The 21,450-nt window shown below is 34.2% G+C and overlaps 2 protein-coding genes across 5 annotated transcripts in view; one reads left to right on the plus strand and one right to left on the minus strand.

Moving 5' to 3' along the window:
• Nucleotides 1–21,450, plus strand: part of LOC128868479 (major facilitator superfamily domain-containing protein 6) — an 84,355-nt gene that overhangs the window by 11,757 nt on the left and 51,148 nt on the right. The window lies entirely within an intron of this gene.
• LOC128868478 (transferrin) overlaps nt 1–21,450 on the minus strand; it is a 38,596-nt gene that overhangs the window by 2,473 nt on the left and 14,673 nt on the right. The gene's annotated exons all lie outside the window — the stretch shown is intronic.

Below are 21,450 nucleotides of genomic sequence, written 5' to 3' on the forward strand. Positions count from 1 at the left end.
ATTTAAACTTAAAATGCACATTTTAATAAAAAACTAGATATCGCACATCCGGCCATTCTATAATAAAACTCAACTAAAAGTGGTGTTTTTCTGCAAAAATGGTCTAGAATTTTGCTAAAGTTTTGCACATAGGTTAAATTCATATTCTAACGAAAATGCCCTTAAAAGAACTTTTAAATTTTTTTCACAAAAGTTGTGGAGGTGGCAAAAATCAAAAAAACTCTCTAAAGGAAGTTGCGAAAACTTTGTATAAGCCAGAATTTACTGATCCGATTGGCCCAAATGGGGTATTGTTGGAAAGGCTATTAGTCAGACAGTATTTCAGTTTGGTATCTTAATAATTTTTCCCATAAAATATATTTTTGACGATTATTAACTACTTTTTAATTTTCAAAGTTGCGTTCCAATCAAAGTTTATACTGATAAAATAATAGATGGGTACCAGTGCGGCTTTAGAAGCAATCGATCAACAATTGAACAAGGTTTCCTGGTAAGCCAAATAATTGAAGAGTTGTTCGAGCACAACACTGATATCTTCTGCCTTTTTATTGATTTTAAACAAGCGGTTGAAAGTCTAGATAGAAAATAAATCAAGCACTGTTTCCAAAAACTTGGCACGCCGTTGAAATTAATTGAACTGGTTCTCTGCACGTTGATTTTTACTGTCTGGTGTAAGCAAGGAGACGTATTGCTGCTATGATTTTCACACAGTTATAACGGATATTAACTTGCACGGAACAATATTTCACAAGGATTTTAGAATATTTGCATATACTGACATCGTTCTCATCATGGCAAACAAAAAAAAAAACCAAACTAGGACGCATATTCAAGCTACTGGAAACAAAAGCAATAGGCATAGGACTGAATGTCAATGCTGGAAAACCCAAGTTTACGTAATGCGGATGACAGGAATCTACTTATAGGTATAGCTAATTTTGTTTTTGAAAGCGTAAATGAATTCAAATACTTGGAACTCGTGCTATTGGCGAATAAAGACCCATCAATAGATGAAAGAATTTAAGCGGCTAACAAGGCGTATTATGCAAATAATAAATTGCTCAGATCAAAAGGAGGAAAAAAGAGGGGCGGTCTAAGAAGGAGATGGCGTCGAAGCAGACATAAAAGTGATGGAAGTTCGTAATTGGGAAAATGTAGCCAATGACAGAGCGAACTGGAGGAAGATTGTTGGTGAAGCTATGGGCCACCACAGATTGTGAAGCAAAGAGGAAGAAGAAGAATAATAAGAACAACAACAACAACAAGTTCCACATTCTCAAAATTTTATCCAAAAAATTCGAGTTAACTATAATCGTTAAATATATTGAAAAAATTCTTATTAAATAGGATATTTTCCGGCTTTAAAAGTTATAACACAAAATACAGAAAAAATTATACTTTCGTACTTTAGTAAACTGTAGTTCGGTTACCCAAGATATACAAATTCTAGAGAATCAGCTGTAAAGGACTTCATTACTTCTCTATTTGGTATTCATTATTGTATTAAAAGTTAGACTTATGTAAGGTTTTCACACCTCTTGTTAAGGACTTTTGATTTTTGCCTCCTCCATAACTTCTGTGAAAAAAATGTTAAACTTTTTTTACGGCAATTTCTGCCACTTTGAGTTAAAATTGAAAAGGTTCAAATAAATGAAGTTTAAGTAAATGCCAGAACAGGTATCTTAGCACAAATTAAATTTGAATACAATCTAAAATCTAAAAACTTTTAAAATCTTTTAAGCAAATCAATTTATTACTTCTCTGCGTCATTTGGAACATAAACACGATGGCTGTTCGATAAGTACCTGTGTTTGATGGCAGGGGGCGTTCCTGAGGGAAATTGGTGTCAGCATCGTATGCTGCCATCTGTCAAATAACGGCTAAAGAAATTTCAGACTGATTGATAGGTTAGTTTGGATTTGGCAGCTTTTCAAGTAAGACGTATTTCGTGATTTTCGCTAAGATGGAAAAAGAGCAGTTTCGTTCGGAATTCGCTTTTTATTTTTGAATGAGAGGGGTTAAAAAGTGTCCGGAGTGTTGGAAGAAGTGTATCTTACTAAAAGGGAACTATGTTGAAAGATAAATAAACAAATTTTGAAAAAATTTCTAACATTTTTAACGCGGGTACTTATTGAACCCCCCTCGTATTTTTATTATTTATTTTTTATTATCTATTATTTGTTGTGTTATAACTTTCTATTTGAATAACGAAAAATTATTTGTTTAAAAATCGCCGAGAGCAACTGAAAAAAATCAGCTCCGCACAGAGGTGGAAATTTTCGGACGTATGTTACCTTCTGCTCAAATATGAACGAGACTTTATCAATAAAAGTAGCACAGAAAACAAACTATGTGACATATCACACTGAAATTTGCCATGTAAGCTTATAACAGTCCTACCATCCAACAAAAAATGTATTTTTGCCATATGTCATCCGCGGACCGTTTTATTGATAACGTCTCGTTCATATTTGAGCAGAAGGTATGACAGTTGATGGGAAAATGAAACAATTTCTACTAACCATCCTCACTCTTCTTTTTTACTATCTGTGCGAGTGTCGAACCTTGACCGCCAATAGACATTAAATGCTAGACAACTTTCAAAGCAAAATCTAAAGGAGATCCCGAAGTGCTCAGTGATAGGTTGAAATGGTTAGAAGAGGTGAATAAGAACAAGGGATGATATCAGAAGTTATAGGAAAAATGTATCAAATTAGATCCTGGAATACTTATGTAGATACTCAAAGGATGCAAATACGCGTACTAGCAAATCGACAGTACCCAATCACCAGGGCAATTCAAAATATGTTCTTAAAAACGTATTTTAAACGTTTAAGATACGCCATTATATTCTAAATATATACTCCAAAAATGCTTTTAAAATCCTTATAAGCCTTAAGATAAGCTTTTAAATTTTGTGTATAGTGTGTTTAATAATTCCAGGGACTTGTGACAAGTTTTGATAACACTGTGTAACAAAACAGAAAAACTAAATCTACTTTTATGGATAGAAAAACTAAAAAAATGGTATAGGAGAAATTTCCAATACACCCCCAAAATCTCATTTTATGGCCAAAAAACCGTTTTTCAGTAGTTTGATGTGAACAATCACTCCTAACTTCGCCAATTTCCATCCGATTTCTAATTTTTTTTTGTTCGAAAGAACAAAAACAAGCCTTTTTGACAGTACGTTCATAATTTTTTTGAATTGAAAACTGACGAGACTGCAGTTGTAAGTTTTTTTGTCTCCATTTTTTCAACTTTGATATCATTTTTACGATATTATCCGATATTGAGAATTTTTTTTAATACACTATTATTATAGTAAATTTAGTTTTGCGTCGAATAAGCTATATTTTATGCAATTGGATGAAAATTCATAGAGTTGTGTGGTTTGGGTGTTTGGCCGAGCTCCTCCTCCTATTTGTGGTGTGCGTCTTGATGTTGTTCCACAAATGGTGGGACCTACAGTTTCAAGCCGACTCCGAACGGCAGATATTTTTATGATAAGCTTTTTCTTGGCAGAAATACACTCGGAGGTTTGCCATTGCCTGCCGAGGGGCGACCGCTATTAGAACAATGTTTTTCTTTATTTTGGTGCTTCATCGATATTCGTAAAAATAACGTCAAAGTTGGAAAAACAGAGAAAAAAATCAAAAAATTCGAAATACTTCTGTCTACAGCCTCGGCAGTTATCATTTCAGAAAAATTGTCAACACACTATCGGAAAGGTTTCTTTTTGCTCTTTTGAACTAAAAAAAAATTAAAACCGGATTAAAATTGGCGCAGTTATAAGTGATTGTTCACATCAACCTTTCGAAAAACGGTGTTTTGGCCATAAATTAAGATTTTGGGGGTGTATTGGAAATTTCTCCTATACCATTTTTCTTAGTTTTACTACAAGTTGTGCTAGGTCTCCATAAAAGTATAATATCACTGTCGCACAGTGTAACTTATTTGTTTCTTATTTAATTTTAAAAATGCTTCTATGAAAAAAAGTTAAACATCCAAGTCCTAAACTTCGTAAAAAAAACATGTCATAAAATTTCCATAAAAATTTCAATGTGGACTACCAACCCATTTCGTGTTGGCTGAAGGGACAGTGTTACTTGTAGGTTGAGAGGGGCATACCTACATTTCCATACGAAGAATGAGACGAGTGGAATAGCCCTTTCTCGCTAATTTGTCTGCCTTACAATTCCTTGGTATGTCACCATACGCTGGCACCCATACCAAATGGATGTGGTTTGTCCATCAGACATAAAGCACAACATTTTGGTTTTTTTTATTTAAATCTGCCACATTTTTACCACCAAGGTACATGTCATAAAATTTCCATCAAAATTTCAAAATTTTTGATGAAACTTTTTATAATTTTTTTCACTTCTTTACAATTTGTTTACCGAGTTGAAGAATAACAGTTTAAAAATTGATTTACAAGCTGGCGTAAAATTAGTAATCCAATTTTGTTTTTGCATAACTTTTTTACTAAATAAAAAATAAATATTTTGGGTGTTGGAAATTTTTATTTTGATCTTTACGCGCTCAATTGGTTGATTGTTTGCATTCTGCAGTTGCCTAATACACAAATGCAAGATATGATTGGCGTACGGCGTCATTTGCAATATACGATAGGGTGATGATTTTGCGCCACCTAGTAACTACATAAATCTCAATTTACAATACGACGCGGCTAAATTTTTCCGATTTGTTCGCAAAAATAATGAGATTTGCGAAGAATCGTAAATGTCTTTTAACAACTCACATTTAAATAGTTGACATTGCACTGAACAGTCAGTTCGTCCCCTTAGTATAACAATAGCCAATGTGCTCATAGGCTATTATTTTTTTTTTTTGAATTTTTGGATTCTCCATCGTCGATTTTATATGTGGTCAAAATTTTGTCAAATTCTAGTTCCACAAAGTGGGTCAAAACGTCAGTCAAAAAATAATAAATATTTACAGACATAACGAGATTTGAGTGAGAGCTACTTTCGACAAAAAGTTTGAAATTCATTTTCTCAAAACATCAAACAATTTATAGGCTATTTTAATACTAAGGGGACGAGTTTATACAAAATTTAAAAAATTTAAATCTCCATTTGTAAGCCGACCAATTTCCGTTTTCAATTTTAAATTTTGCCTTTTTTGTTTTCTAAAATGGAAGTAAAAGGCGATGTAAAAACGTACAGCAAGTCCTTCAAAGGCGCGCAACCAAAATTACTCGGCGGCTAAGAACGATGCATTGTGCGAGTTTGTGTTAAAACGCGGAAAGGTGCTGCACTCTTTTGTATGTATTTGTCTATTGGCTAAATACCGGGGGCTAAATAACATTTAAAAAACCGAGAATAGCATAAATGTCGGTTCAACGTGCTTAAATTGCAATTTTTCTGAGATAAAAAGATCGGAGTATAAACGTGGTGGCATCATAGAACCCGTGGTAAAAAAAATTAAATCCATATAAAAAAATACAATTTTCGGTTAAATCACAATTCAGCGGCTTTCAATCGCGTTACAAATTAATGCCTTTGTCAAAAAACTGGCCAATAAACTTTTTACGCTTTTGAAAAAATACCAAAAACAATAAAAAGATTTAAAAATTTAATTGTACGAAAAAACTTAATTTAAAGCCACTTTCAATAGTTATCTTAAGCACGAAATTTTCAAACACTGCCTGTTTTATAGTCATAAACTGGTCCAATAAAAGTATTAAATAGGTCGCTACTGCATTAACGTCTCTTGAAACCTCAATGCGGCGTCTGCAAAGCATCACTGGTCTACGCATCTTTAAAAGCTTTATATAAAAACTGTTAACTGTTATTTCGTGTTGACGTGCATACTCGTACATACATTCAATAAAATTTTATATGCAAATACACTCGATCTGTTTTAATTGAAAATTGCGTGACTTGTCTACGAAATAAACTGACCTTGAAAATCAAGAAGAAGATACCGCTGCGATTACCGGTCACTTAACGAGTTGCCATGCAAAATTTATGTACATCGAAACTGACATCAATTGAGTCATAGCTCTGTTTTCAACATTTTGCTGGATTTCCCCTCGTCGCAATATTTCGCGTCATCCTTTCCGTTTTGTGTATTTCATCGTTCATATTCGTACAAACATACATATGTATGTATGTATCTACTCATATCCACACGCTCGTCAGCTCATTGCCACTATTAATTTGTTGTCTAGTCTATAATTACGAATACTAACTATAGATATTCATACGCGCCTACATATGTATGTATATAAGCATAATAAATGCGATGTAAGTGTGTAGCCCGTAGCATAAGATGAGAATGAGGAGAATTCAGTATTCGTCGCAAAAGACAGAAAGTTCCCCTTTCGAGCAATGCATGCCGAACACATTTAATTACCTGCAAGTTGCATATGTGTTCGCGAAATTTACGCATGAATAATCGATTATATGCGTAGTGGTAACCAGTCTTATTACGCATAGTACTACCAGGGACGCCAATATTAGTGGAAAATTTTGATCCCGGGATTAACCTTGGAACATAACTTTTTTATATGACTCAAATATCAATGACTGAAAGTATTTAAGCTTATCATGAAATTAACCCATTTAAAATTTAATGGAAACTGATTAACTTTATTTTTTATATTATTTATTAACTGAAATCTTACTTAACAAAAAGTTATCAAAGTTACAAAACAAAAAAAAAAAAAGTATTAAAATATTTATTTACTCAATACAATAAATATATTTAGCAATATTGGAAATTCATACAAAAAGAGAGTAGGATAAATAAAATCATAGACATTTAATTTAACACTTGATGTTGCATATCTGCAAAGCACTTCAATTTTAAACTAAGTAAGTTCATTCCGAATTAGTTCTCTATACTTTAAACAATTACAAATGTATTTATAAAGAACAAAATAATTATTTTCTCTTAAGATATTTATTTAAAACCAGCGGTAGATCCAAAACTTTCTCAACAAAACACTTTACACTTTTATTTGAATAAAGAGGACAGAACCGATTAAAGGGAACGCATCTTCAACAACATTTAAATTGCAAACAGTACAAGTTAGTAAGTCGCCTCTAGCTCTAATAGCCAAGCTTATAGCATACGCCGCGAGCTCATCATTAAAAATAAATTGATTCTAGCGGCGCCAAATGTGAATAAAAATCATGTGAAAAGCAAATTCAGTAAAAGTTAGCAGTTCCTAAGGGCAAGCTAATCTTAATAGCCGTTGGGAAAAAATTTAGCGGGGAATCCATATCTATATCATTGTATATTTTAGTCCACTGCTTAACCCAATCCGATCCCTGCCTTACTGCTCCCTTAGTTAAGATGCAAGCGCGTCTGTTTGCCGGTAGACTAAGGCAACGTACAATAAAAGTCATATGGGTGCAGAGAGTATAGAGAAACTGTGGTAACAATCCTGTTTATAGGTGGAGCATATAATTTGGCGTGTTTGGAGGTAAAAATTAAATTTTTTAGAAAGGGTCGCAGAAGTGTCTCTACTGGCTCATATCTATCAACACCCCATATCTGAGCACCGTAAAACATTATCTACCTGAACGCAGCGTAGAAAATTTTCAATTTTTTGGTAATTTTATCCTCGGATTGTTTACGTATTTCAGCCACGTAGCATTTATTGCAAGTTTTGCCTCAAATGTTTTATGTAACTAAGTTTATAACTTGGTACACGTACAAAGAATGGCCAGTCTTTGCATCTGCGGGGCCCTCAGAACCACACCCACAGATGCACTAAATATTACAAGGACATCAATTTTAATAAATCCTTTGTCACAGTATTTCCTTCCAAAGAGGAATGGGATAACGGGCTTACTGTTAAGAAAAATGACTTAAACATCTACACAGATGGCTCAAAACTGGACAACAAAGTAGGTGGAGGGGTATACTCCGATAAACTCGGAGTATGCCAATCATTTCGCTTACCTGATCATTGCAGTGTATCTCAGGCGGAAGTCACTGCCATAAAAGAGGGACTTAAAAATAAAATAAAAACGAGAGTATTATCTACAAATGAAGTCTTCATTTACTCGGACAGTCAAGCAGCAATAAAAGCGCTTGAATCAAAAACGCACTCGTCAAAAACAGTTCTAGAATGTTTTAAACTACTAGATGACGTATCTAAGTGCTACAAGGTGCACCTTATCTGGGTACCAGGCCACAGGAAACTGTAAGGCGGATGAACTTGCACGAACCGGTACAACGCTCGATCTCGAACCGGATAAGGTGCTGATACCCATGCCCATAGCCACTTGTAAATTACTTATAGACAGGGAACCCATCATAAAGGTAAATACAAGCTGGCAAAACCTCATAACATACGAACTAAGCAGACAGACATGACCGAACTGGAACAGCGGTCGATCGAAGATCTTGCTAAGATTCAACAGAGAATCTATATGAAAAATGATAGGTGTATTAACTGGTCATTGTTTAATAGGCAGCCACGCTAGAAGGTTAGGACTCCCGTACTTCGATTTCTGTAGAAGCTGTCTTAATACAGAAGAAGAGGAAAGAGTCAGACACCTTTTATGTGAGTGTGAAAGTCTAGCTATGAGAAGGCTGCGCACTCTTGATACAGCATTTCTAACCGATGTAGCGGACATAGCCCATCTAAAACTAACGAAGCTCTGCTCGTTTATTAAAGCTACCGGATGGTTTGACAAGGAACACGTAAAGTAAGGATAAGCTGCAGTGGTATCACAATATACCTGCGAAAGGTCTAAGTGTGTCTTATGACAACCACCCTACCTACCTACCTACCTAAGTTTATAACTTAACATAATACCAAGCTATTTATATTCATTGACGAATCGCTACCGTAAATTCAATGACAGCCAACAGGAATTCTTGTACATTTTCTGAAAACCATAACTTTAGAATTAATCAGGTTTACGTTTAGACCTCACTGCGTACAATAAGCGTAAAGATGAGCAATCAGTTTTTGAAGATCTATTGCAGAATCTATAAGCAAAACGATATCGTCAACGTACAGCAATACCTACCTTGACCGTAGTATCAGCAACTTTAATACCGCATTGTAAACTGTTACTTAGGTCATTAGGATACAAGGAAAAAAGACTAGGACTCAGCAAATAACCTTGCCATACACTTTGATTAACAAGAAAAGGATCAGAGAGCGCTCCGTTATAGCGGACCTGATTTGTAGTGTCGCAATAACTAAGACGTATAATATCAATTATGTGGTTGGAGAGGTCGAGACGTGTTTGTTTATATAAAAACATATTGCGCTGAACTGTGTCAAAGGCACATGAAAAATCTACAAAGGACGCAAAAGTTTTCTTTTTTGCACACAAATTGAGGTGGACGATACTAGTCACATTGAAAGAATTATGAGCAGTAGAGTAATTCTTAAGAAAACCCATTTGAAATTTACTAAAATTCACTCATTTCTACGGTTTAACAAAATGTCAGCAAACATTTTGTAACTAGTATCAAGCAATGAAAGTCCGCGATAATTTGAGGGCATGGAAGGATCACCTTTGTAAAAAAGACACGTAATAATAGCGTTACGAAAGGCGTTAGGAATCTGTTTCTTAAGGAAAATCATATTAAATAAACTCAGTATCGCAGTAAGAAAAGTGTCCGGGGCGTACTTGTAGCATCCGTAAGTATTCTGGTCTTTGCTAGGTGGTTTTTTTCTTTGAACCCATGGAGTACATGGTTCAAATTGGGCATTTCAAAAAGTGAGTCGAAAAAGGGTCTAACAAAATAGACTGTACCCCATGTATACAAGGTCCATCACCTGTGCGATAAAGCAAAGATTTAAAATTTTCAGAGTAATAGTTAGTAACCACCAATCTCGGGAGTTCCTGCCTGTGTTCAGAAGACCAACCTCATTACAGAAATGTTGAAACTTTTTTTTAGCGCACAATTTAAAATAATACAATAATTCCGTTTAGCTACATAATTTATTATGGACTTTGCTGTGGGGGATTCATTAAAATCTTTCAAAACCGCAGCATTTTCGTGCACGTGCTGAAACATTCAATGTCGATGTCCTACAGCGCCACAAAAAGTCAGTTCCACACGATTATCATCAGGCATTCTGCCGTTCAAAACGATCCCTCCAACTCAATTTACTAAACTGAGTAATTTTTTCCCTTTCGAGCCAATTATCGGGTCTTTAGATTCTCTTTTTTCAGTAACTCTAGGCATTTCGACTATAAATATTTGCTAATGGTTCGAGCTGTACCTATGCGTGCGTTTAAGTCGTCAATTACATAATCATGAATCTGGCTGGTGTTCAGACAAAAAATTTACTAATCGATAAAAAAAAAATATATATGTATATATACATATAGGTATATATATTTTAATAATATTGTATATCAATCACACACCACTGATAAGGAGCAAACTACTATATTTGAAAACTCGACGCAAAGAACATCGATTTATTATTATTTACATCCTAATTACTATTTTACCAATCTTTCAGAAACATTTTAGTAATGAAAAAGTCAATAAACCTTAAGATGAATTACATTTAAAATTTAAAATTTAGTTTGAGCGAATTCCTCCATAAAAATTATGTCTTCAATAAAGTTCACACTTTATTGCTTTGAATTGTTTGTATGTTGATAAAAAAGCAATTTTGTGCAAGATTAGTACGAAACTTGCCACTCATAGTAATAAATTTCATTATTTAAAACGTAAAAAGCGAAAAGAAATGTTTATCACAAAAGAAAAATATTTTTTAATTTACTTCAAAGTAAACCTTTATTTATCACGTAAACAGAAATATATGAAGAAATATATAGATAATAAATACGTTCACATTTAACTAGACTATCTACTTTTTCGAGCTTAACTCCCAATCCGTAATTAAAAAGCTAGATTACCCATAGAAAATTTCTCTCCCGAAATCCGAGAGTATTAAATTTCTTTCATTATAAAGATAATTTTTGCTGTACAACCCTGTGTTTTCTGTGTTATCTCTAATTATTATAACAAATGTTAGGAGAAACCTAAAAGAAAAAACTAAATAAAATTGTTGGCAAAGAAAAGCGTTTTGTAGACATAATTCTAATAATTTTTTAAGGTATTATTATCTATGCACTAATATTACACAAAAGAGCGTATGCCCATAGAGACGCATTCGGCTGTTTTGCTTATTATAAAATATAATATCGAATTTCGCATGCGTTTTGCTGCAATAATTTTTTTTTAACCTCAGTAGACGTCGCACACTGGGGATTTAGCGGAAGAAAGTCAAATTTGCAACATACCACCTACGCAATGTTTAATGGTATTTCTAAATTCTAGAATAGAACCAACAATAAAATCAAAAAGAATTACTAAACTCTGACTTACAGTTTTTTTTTATAGATATGTCAAAAGTATAATTTTTTTATAATAGGACTATCAATAAGTTCGTGCGGTTTTACAACAGATGGCGTAACTTGATTATTATTCCATCGATCCACATTTCCAAACATTCATTGGAGAGCTACTGTCGTAAGGCACAAACGTCAGTATAAGTTTTTTATTTGAAGCGTAAACAACAATATTTTTACCACACTTGAAAATGTCGAATTTCGTGCCAAATAATGTGTTTTTGCGGGGAATTCTTCTTCATTATTTTAATATGAAGAAAAAAGCAGCCGAAAGTCATCGTATCTTGGTGGAAGTTTATGGTGAGCATGCTCTATCTGAGCGAACGTGCCAGAAGTGGTTTGCACGCTTTAAAAGTGGTGATTTTGGCTTGGAAGACGAAGAACGCGAGGGTGCGCCGCCAAAGTTCATGGATACCGAATTGGAGGAATTGCTCGATCAAGATCCGGCTCAAACGCAAGAAGAGGTTGCAAAAACTTTGGGAGTTGATCAATCAACCATTTCCAAACGTTTAAAAGCCATGGGAATGATCCGAAAGGTAGGCCATTGGGTGCCGTATGAATTGAAGCCAAGAGACGTTGAACGCCGTTTTATGGCATGCGAACAACTGCTTCAACGGCACAAAAGAAAGGGTTTTTTGCATCGAATTGTGACTGGCGATGAAAAGTGGGTCCATTACGACAATCCAAAACGTCGGGCAACGTATGGATACCCTGGCCATGCTTCAACATCGACGTCGGCGCAGAATATTCATGGCCTGAAGGTTATGCTGTGTATCTGGTGGGACCAGCTGGGTGTTGTGTATTATGAGCTACTGAAACCGAATGAAACGATTACGGGGGATGTCTACCGACGACAATTGATGCGTTTGAGCCGAGCACTGCGAGAAAAACGGCCGCAATACGCCGATAGACACGACAAAGTTATTTTGCAACATGACAATGCTCGGCCACATGTTGCACAAGTGGTCAAAACATACTTAGAAACGCTCAAATGGGATGTCCTACCCCACCCGCCGTATAGTCCAGACCTTGCGCCATCCGATTACTATCTCTTCCGATCGATGCAACATGGCCTGGCTGACCAGCACTTCCGTAATTACGATGAAGTCAAAAAATGGATCGATTCGTGGATTGCGGCAAAACCGACCGAATTTTTCACAAAGGGAATCCGTGAATTGCCAGAAAGATGGGAAAAAGTAGTAGTAAGCGATGGACAATATTTTGAATATTAAATTTGTAACCATTTTACGTCAATAAAGTTTCAAATTTCGAAAAAAAACCGCACGAACTTATTGATAGTCCTATTAGTATTGAACTGACTAAGAAATAACTTCAAAGCCCAAGGTGGCTTTTTTTCCTTTTGCTTGAGCCGACTTCCAATTTTTTATTTTTCATTTAGGGTACGATATTTTTATATATTTTAGCCGAAAGAACAAAGGCTGTGAAGCATTTGATTATCTATTTATAATTATTTTTACGAAAAAAAAAAAATCATATTCCTTCATATTCTTGGATCTGCAAGTTGAGCTACATTTACCTACGGTCAGAAACTAGTATCAACGTGTTGCTTAATAGCGTCTCTTTCAGTTTTAATCAATTGCAGGTGCCACCAGGCGCCACTGATTATTTTTTGGCAATGATAACAACTAAACGCTTTCTAGTGTGTGCATAATGATAACGAAACACTTTTAATTTTGTTTTGAAATTTTGAGGGTAATTCAGAATTATGAACTTACATGTATCCTGTGCGTAAATATTTGCTGGCTTATATTAATAAAAAAAAAAAAAAAAAAAAAAATTAAATTTATGAATATTAAAAAACATTGTTTTTTAAAAATTTAAAAAAAAATAGTTTTTAAACATGTTCTTTTCATACACAAATATATACAACTTCGTTAGTAGTAAAAATGTAAATATTTTTTGGGATGTATACTTTTTTCCGCATCTCTGTACAAAAATCCCCAGTGTGCGTCGTTCAAGGATTTTCTCCAACTGTGTAATTAAATTAACTAATGCTTCTCTTTGCATTTTCTTCATATCGTTAATAATTATTAAACAAATCAAAAACAATTAAATATTCCACCAAACAAATTTCTATTAAGAAACACCTTTCAAAACAATCTTAACAGTTGATTATTAATTTTGCAGCTAATCTGCCAAATGTGAACGGGTAGATTAATTTTTTTGCATTAAGATCACTTTCAATACATTTTCTTCTAATCAAATAAAAAGTGTAGTAAATTTGCCAGTCCATTTGCTGTAAAGGTCTTAGATTGGCCCGCTCAATCTCCCGAACTTAATTCGATTGAGTACTTATAGACGGAGAGCTGGCGGCCGCGGAGGTACTACGATAACACCTCCGGCTAGAATTTTGAGAAGTGGTTGGGAGAACCATGAAACAGTGCCATTTGCAAGGATTTTGCTCAAAACCCCTGCAAAAAAGACGTCAGACGACTTAAAGTTGCAAAAAAAAGTTGCTAAAAAAATTTTCGTACCTCCGGCTGAAAATTTGTAGGCTTACTGTTTGAAGGTCACAAATGCTGTATATAAATCGTCAGACGTCTAGATCGCTGCAAAAGTAGTGTCAGACGACCCCAAATTTGTAAATTTTTTCGAAAATTTTTTTTTTTTTTACCTCCGTCTGACGTTCTCACATATTATAGTAGGCACTATTTTAAGTGTATATTTAAATCGTCAGACGGAAATACCGCTGCTAAGTCATCCTACAATATCCGTGAAGTTCCGATCTGCCTGAATTTTTTTTTTTTTTTTTCTGAATTTATTTTTGTTACCTCCGTCTGACATTTTTCCATACTATTGCAAAAAGCATTTCAAGTACACATTTAAATTGCCAGACGAAAATACCGTTGCAAAATACCTATCTCAAGCTAGTATATACTTGATATAGAAAGCGGGAAAAAACAGGCGAAAATCGCATTTGAAATTACGATGAAATCGTGTCAAATATATAAATACGTAGCCATAAATGTGTGTGTGTGTATATGTGTCACGAACATACGCAAATGTGTCTTAGGTGATTCAATATCGTTACTAAATTCGAATAAACTGCAGAAGTGTCTAGAAGTGCTTCAAGTCCGTGAAAAATTGAAATTGAAGTATAGTGAGGTTATTTTGCCTGCGGAAATAAATGAAACACACAATAATAATTCTCTACAATACACCGAAATCAACATTTTTATTTTATTCAGACGAAGAATCTTTTACTTTTTATATGTACGACACATGCGTAAAATTTTCCCTTCAATTCGAATTTAGTAACGGTATTGAATCACTTTCGTCACTAAGTTGACAAATCACACACTTTTTATTAGACCCATTTTCACACAAACGTTCTCTTTTCCCGACATTTCTACACTAAGCCTGCCCAAACCTATTTTCCTCTCCCCGTTTCAATATACAAAGCGGGCATAGCGGCTAGGCCCTAAGACACATTTGCGTATGTTCGTGACACATACACACACACACACATTTATGGCTACGTATTTATATATTTGACACGATTTCATCGTAATTTCAAATGCGATTTTCGCCTGTTTTTTCCCGCTTTCTATATCAAGTATATACTAGCTTGAGATAGGTATTTTGCAACGGTATTTTCGTCTGACAATTTAAATGTGTACTTGAAATGCTTTTTGCAATAGTATGGAAAAATGTCAGACGGAGGTAACAAAAATAAATTCAGAAAAAAAAAAAAAAAAATTCAGGCAGATCGGAACTTCACGGATATTGTAGGATGACTTAGCAGCGGTATTTCCGTCTGACGATTTAAATATACACTTAAAATAGTGCCTACTATAATATGTGAGAACGTCAGACGGAGGTAAAAAAAAAACAAATTTTCGAAAAAATTTACAAATTTGGGGTCGTCTGACACTACTTTTGCAGCGATCTAGACGTCTGACGATTTATATACAGCATTTGTGACCTTCAAACAGTAAGCCTACAAATTTTCAGCCGGAGGTACGAAAATTTTTTTAGCAACTTTTTTTTGCACCTTTAAGTCGTCTGACGCCTTTTTTGCAGGGCTTTTGAGCAAAATCCTTGCAAATGGCACTGTTTCATGGTTCTCCCAACCACTTCTCAAAATTCTAGCCGGAGGTGTTATCGTAGTACCTCCGTGGCCGCCAGCTCTTAGTCTATTATGGGAGTTTGTGAATTCAAAAATTAACAAAGAAAATTGTACAACAAAGGAAGAATTGTTTGAAGCTGTTATATGTATAAGCTTGGTACAACATATCGCTGGAAATTATGAAGTATGTGCTAAAGTAATCAAAAATAATGAGTTTAGTCCAAAATACTAAACCATAAATGTAAATAACTTTCTATTAAGGGAGGGGTGCTTTAGTTTAGACCATTTCTTATGTGAGTACTATGGATATTTTAAATTTTAGTTTCAGTTATAAAAGTGTTAAATTATATTAAATTAATTTTTTTTTTTTTGTATTTATATTTTATTAATACTGCATCAATAAGAAAAACTTGGTACAAAAATATGCAATATTTTATGTGGTTCTATTGAATTATTTCGCAATATTAGCAATCCTGTAAGAGGGGGCTTTAGTTTTGGCCAATACTGTATGTAGGTATATCCTAAACTCCAGCGCGGGAAATTACAAACTGAATGTGAAATCTTGGGGGTTTTGTGCTTTGTGCGATTTTCAGTTTTGTTTGTTCACACATATATACACATTTGCATCTATTTTTAAATTTATCTTTCGATTCCTTTTTACTCGTATGATTTTTTGTATATTTAATTTATTTGTGTTCCTAATTTATGGAGTTTTTAAATGAAGAGTAATCATTTATGAGTTTGGAAGAAATTGACTAACAATTAATTATCTTTGTCTGTTGAATGGCGTTGATTAAGAGATGTTTTTGCTGCTTTATACATACGCATATAAATGTGTGTTTTGACCGAATAAATATTTAGGTTTACGTTAAGCTTGAGTTGATTCTCGGCAGTACATCCAATAGAAAAAAAGCCATTCCTGTGCACCTAATTAAATCATTTTATCTTTTTACCATATTCGCAATGTTTATCTTTCATATAAAGTCTTTCCATAATGGAAGAAAATTCTCATTAAAAAGATTTTCGCAAAAAAGCGCATACCCAGAAATTTTCTAAAGATTCTGATTAAAAATTTGAACATTTTGATGACAATTTTTGGAAAGCTTGTTAAATTTTGGACAAAGTTCGAAAACTAGCTGGTGTCCGCGTCTCCGGTTGTGTATAAAATGAGATACTTAGTGTATTAACACTCATAAACTACTTAATAACAATACATTTTTGAAAGGGAAAGACAACACTTTCTGTTATTCGTTGAACATTTTTTTAGTTATTCAGGATATTTAAAAAATCGGCTGTAAGCAGTTAAATACGTGACGTGACCTCATCTTCATATATTTCTTCCAGAATTATTTGATTTATTATAGCTGGTGGGCTCGCATTCATGAGCTCCTCTTTTCGATGGCGGTTTTCATCTAATGAATTGAATCAATTAAAAATGTGTAAGCGGCTAAGCCATTTACAAAGTTTTACCATAATTTGCGTGATATCCACATCTTAATACTTAATTTATGTGTACTTTTATAAAAAATAAACTAGAAATAAACACACCAGCCGGGTTTTTATGCGTAATTATATATGTATGTATGAACTAATATATATACAAATGCAAGTGCTAACACCAACACAATTCCCAACATTGTTTCTCCATGACCTCTATATATTAGTTAACATTAACATTAGCGCTTATATGTATACATACATACATACAAAGTGAAATTGCTTTTTGCCGAAGCATTTACAGTAGTAGAGCGCTCTCATATGTAGTTTGCAGATGCGCAGCGCTGTTATGTTTTATTATGTAAGACTTTCAATGTGCAGTTAGATTTTTAAGCCACTTTTAACATATTTTCGCAGACATTTAACACTTTTTTCCCAGACATTTAAAACTGTTTTCGCAGATTTAACATTTTGCAGACAGACAATGAGTATCACATCCAGAATCTATAAGTAAAGCCTCATTATTCTAACTATAAAATTAGCATTACTCCACATTTCGGCTTACAAATAATATTTTGGCAAGTTTTTTACCAGACATTCGTGTAAGTTGAAAAAGGCAAAGCTTAGGTTAGGTAAGCCTGGTTGGCAATAAGCCACGTATAGAGCTTTTGGTCCCTAGCGATACCAGATGGAGACCGACCTCTATGAATACCTAAAGTAGACATCATGTAGGATGTCAGCGCTTTTGGCGAATCAAAGTAGGGCTGGGAGCTCCGCTTTTGAGACGTCTTCCAGACCCTCAAACAGTGGGGCTCCCAGGCATCTTAATCGCGTTTTTGATAATGCCGGACAAACGCACAAAAGGTGTTCTAAAGTCTCCTCAACATCCTCTCTGCATTTTCTGCATTTGTCCGTGTTAGCAATCCCTATCTTGTACGCAGGTGCAGCCAATAGATTGTGGCCTGTTAGCATACCTATGATAGTTCTGCATTCCTTTCGCGAGAGCGTAAGTAAGAATGGAGTCAGTTTTTTGTCGTTAGTTCTGCACATGACTTTTGCTGTTTTGCATGTGGTCAAGTTAGTCCACCTAGCTTCCACTTGCCTTTTCATGTGGTCGTCTATTTCGTTGTATATTGTGTTTAGCGGTTTTGGTATGCCATTTTCTTGCTCAAAAGGTAGTCTAACAGCACTTTTTGCTATCTCATCTACTATTTCGTTCCCCATAATGCCTTTGTGACCAAGTACCCAGTAGATATGCAGCCTACTGTTTCCGGCTAGCCTTTCTATGGCCTCCCTGCTCCGTCGAACATTTTTGGACTTAATATAATATGAGCTTATTGCTCTTATTGCTGCTTGACTATGCACGTATACCTATATTAATTGTTGAGTTCTTTCTTGTTCTGGTGTAGGCTAGTTCCGCGGCCTTCCCCGGAGCAAAAACTTCCGCTTGGAAAATAGTGCTGTGGTCTGGCAACCTGTTACTCCGAAATCACATGGATACTCAATCCAGACTGCTACTATCCGCCTAGGGATCGGTGCGATAGTAATCAATTATCATCATCAAAGTGTAGGTACTTAATAATGACCTACAAGCATTAACATATTTTTCTTTTATTAATTTTTTTTCCAGCGAAACTATTTCAAATTAATTTACTTTTTGACGTGTTAGAGTGGTTTAACCCCTTAAGGCTGTGATTAAACGTCACACCTTTTTATATCACCATTTTCTGATATGACTGAGACCGTAACATTTTTAAGCATAAATAGACTCGATGAGCGAGTGCACTCTTAAGCTAACGGAAAACAAAAAAACTCATCCTTCCGGTATTGATGACCTCAAAGTAAGCCATGTATCACTTGACTCAAATATACGTGAGAAAAGCTCCGCAAATTTTAATTTTTATTTCGATCTTCATGAAATTTTTTACACTTTACTGCCTACTTTTGCTTTGTAGTTACTTTATGATAAAAATGTAAATCATCACTTCTGAGTCACCGCGTAACAAGCCAAGTCACTATTAGTCTTAATTTTCTATTGTTAATGAACAAGACAATTAGAAAAATTAGTCCGTTCTCTTTGTGTCAGAACAATTGTTTGCAATGTATTTAAGTATTACTCGGCAAAAGCAGTGTTTCAGTTTCAGAAACAAAATTTTTTTGTATGTGTTTTCGTTTTAACTCATTACTACAAAGCGTTCTACCGTTAAGGAAAAGTATTTTATTCTTACGCCTTAGGATACACTGCATTCTATAAAAAAATAAAAAAAATGTTGGATCTCACTCGACAATTCGAAAAGCACGCATCTTCGGATTTAATCCACATACTTGGGGCGATTGCACTCGTGCCTTTATTTATTGTCTTGGAAAAAGCAAATGGACGGGAAACTCTAAGCACTTGAATTCAAATGGCATGTGCGGGGATCATAGAAATTCTTGTTGATGAATGAAAATATTTCTCTCTTTTTTCTATAATGTTGGGTAACAGTTTTTTTTATAACAAGTCTAGTTCCATTTCATAAACGAGATGTACCTATTTTGCAGAGAAGAAGTATAGGCGCACCCACTTCGAATTAAATCATATTTGGTGGCATTATTGAAAAGTGTCAGTCCAAGGAATTAAAAAAAAAAATTGTATGGATAGTTCCTTCCTTGAGATGGAGGCTCAATTTCGGTTCGTAATTACTTATTTTCTTATTTAGATTTCAATGCCGCTAACTCGAATGCAACTACCAGTAGTGAATTTTCTGCAAAAATAGTTATTGGTTTTATATTTTCAACATTCTGAATCCAAATCAGACCATAAATACAATTTTTAGAAATATCTAGGCTCCAGCCCTAACAGTTCCGAATAAGCTTATAAATGATCCTTTTCATACTTGCAACAGTGCACCAGAATTTTATGATGAACGAGTTTAATATAATTGGCACGTACACCCTTTTTGGGTGTTTGGCCGAGTTCGTCTTTCTATTTGTGGGGTGCGTCTTGATGTTGTTCCACAAATGAAGGGACCTACAGTTTCAAGCCGACTCCGAACGGCAGATATTTTTTATGAGGAGATTTTTCATGGCAGGGATACGCTCGGTGGCTTGTTATTATCTGCCGAAGAGCGGCCGCTAATAGAAAAAACTTGTTTAAATCACGAGATGTTTCGAGACTAGTGTTTCGAACCGGTGCACTACATTAATTTATATTAGTATTATATTCTAACGAAACCAGAATAAATCAATGTCCAAAACTTTTGAATGATACTTAAAAGAAACGACTGAATTTCGGACTGCATTTGTTTTTAGAACTGGGAATTGTACTTTTGTGTATAAATGAACAAAAAAGCATGGAAGCATGGAAAATAAAAAAATTGAAATTTTTATGAACATTTTTTGATATTTTTAAATTTCTTTACATCGTTTGAAACCAAGAATGATAGAAAGAAGATTGCGCCCATCAGAGAGTACGTGACGTCACGTTTTTCCAAGTTGTGCAGTATTGCCAACCATTTGCTCTTCGCAATAAATTTAGTGCTTTTTTATACTGAAAATGCGAAAATTTTGTGTTTTCGTGTTTGTTTCTTTTTTTTAATTTAAAGCTTATTATACAAAAGAAGGTTAAAAAAGGCCACTCTGAGAAGATTTTAGTGTTAATGAAAATTTGTTGATTATTATAACATTTGATATTTTGAAAGTGTGAATTTAATTTTTTGCTCCTTTTAAGGTTATGTAAGAATATTAAATGCCCCTATCTCAACTATTCTCAAGATTGAACACATTTTTACACATTTTAAAAGGCGATTGAATTTACTAAATGGGGATTAAAACCATAGAGGTGTAATCGTTTCTTCCGGCCATTAAATGAATAATAAATCAAATAATAAAATGAATTAAAGGGGATATAATAGAAAATGTTAGACAGAAGGACACATTTTGTGATTAAAAATCACTTCATAAGTGAACAAAAAATAATGTTCAAGTATGATTATCTTGCTGTGCCAATACTTTTGTTCATTACTGTACATATTTTGGGATCTTACTTTATAAGATGCACATATTTCTTTATCGAGTTTCGGTCATTTATTGATTTTGCAAAATTTAGCTGATGTAAATAATATTTTGTTACCACTGAGATACACATCAATACTAGAAACAGAGTTTAATAGAAACGAAGTACCAAACCAGTTTCAAACAAAAAAGTTTAAAATATTGGCAAACATCTTTTTGGCACATGCCTTACGGGCGAAAGTAAGTACTTAATTGAATTAGAAAAAACTTGGTGCAAAAACTTGTATTCTAAGCGGTACCTAATTAATGAAACACGGGACGCATGTTAATAAAAAATGTTGCGAACCCGATACGAAATAATATACAAGGAATGCACGAGCATATAAGTATATGAAACCCCCTTAAACTTAGCATCTTTAGCTGCAGCTAAAGCCACTTGGAAGTCAGTATTCTTTACTAATCAATGGAAGTAAAATATAAATATTTAAATATATAAATTATAGTTTAAATTTTGCCTTAAATTTTTGCAAAATACACAGCATATCTAGCAATGCG

This window comes from Anastrepha ludens, chromosome 6 (genome assembly GCF_028408465.1).
Source record: "Anastrepha ludens isolate Willacy chromosome 6, idAnaLude1.1, whole genome shotgun sequence".
In the NCBI taxonomy this organism is placed as follows: domain Eukaryota; kingdom Metazoa; phylum Arthropoda; class Insecta; order Diptera; family Tephritidae; genus Anastrepha; species Anastrepha ludens.